Source organism: Arachis ipaensis, chromosome B6, assembly GCF_059453495.1.
Source record: "Arachis ipaensis isolate K30076 ecotype BB chromosome B6, ASM5945349v1, whole genome shotgun sequence".
NCBI lineage: Eukaryota > Viridiplantae > Streptophyta > Magnoliopsida > Fabales > Fabaceae > Arachis > Arachis ipaensis.
In genome coordinates this window covers 39,252,955-39,253,770 of record NC_142441.1, presented here as the reverse complement: position 1 = coordinate 39,253,770, position 816 = coordinate 39,252,955, and the positions used below count along the sequence as shown (strand labels likewise).

At 39.6% G+C, this 816-nt stretch overlaps 1 non-coding gene across 1 annotated transcript; it reads left to right on the top strand.

Moving 5' to 3' along the window:
• Positions 1–282: 282 nt before the first annotated feature.
• On the top strand, positions 283–386 carry LOC148555221 (small nucleolar RNA R71). Its single transcript, XR_015887433.1, has one exon. It is a non-coding gene; the product is annotated as a small nucleolar RNA R71 (small nucleolar RNA).
• The last annotated feature ends 430 nt before the right edge of the window (positions 387–816 follow it).

The following is an 816-nucleotide window of genomic DNA, read 5'->3' as shown; positions in this document are numbered from 1 at the left end:
GAAATCATATTGACTTGCTGAGTCAATATTTTGTTCTAAGCCAATATGGCATTCAGAGTACCAATCTCCATAACTCCTTTCTTCTGAGTTGTCCCATTATTCACAGGATTCCTTTCAGAAGTGTACATGAATTGGTTATTTGCAACCATTTCAATGAGTTCCTGGGCTTCTGCAGTCGTCTTCTTCAGATGAAGAGATCCACCAACAGAGTGATCCAATGACATCTTGGATAATTCAGACAGACTATCATAGAATATACATATGATGCTCCATTCTAAAAACATGTCAGAAGGACACCTTCTGATCAATTTCTTGTATCTTTCCCAAGCTTCATAGAGGGATTCACCTTCCTTCTGTTTGAAGGTTTGGACTTCCACTCTAAGCTTACTCAACTTTTGAGGTGGAAAGAATTTGGCCAAGAAAGCATTGACCAACTTTTTCCAAGAGTTCAGGCTATCTTTAGGTTGTGAGTCTAACCATGTCCTAGCTTTGTCTCTTACAGCAAAGGGAAAAAGCATAAGTCTGTAGAACTCAGGATTGACCCCATTGGTCTTAACAGTGTCACAGATTTGCAAGAATTCAGCTAAAAACTGATGAGGATCTTCCAATGGAAGTCCATGAAACTTACAATTCTGCTGCATCAGAGAAACTAATTGAGGCTTAAGCTCAAAGTTGTTTGCTCCAATTGCAGGAATTGAGATGCTCCTTCCACAAAAGTCAGAAGAGGGTGCAATAAAGTCACCAAGCATCTTCCTTGCATCTCCACCATTATTGTTGGGTTCGGCCATCTCTTCTTCTTTTTCAAAAAATTCTGTC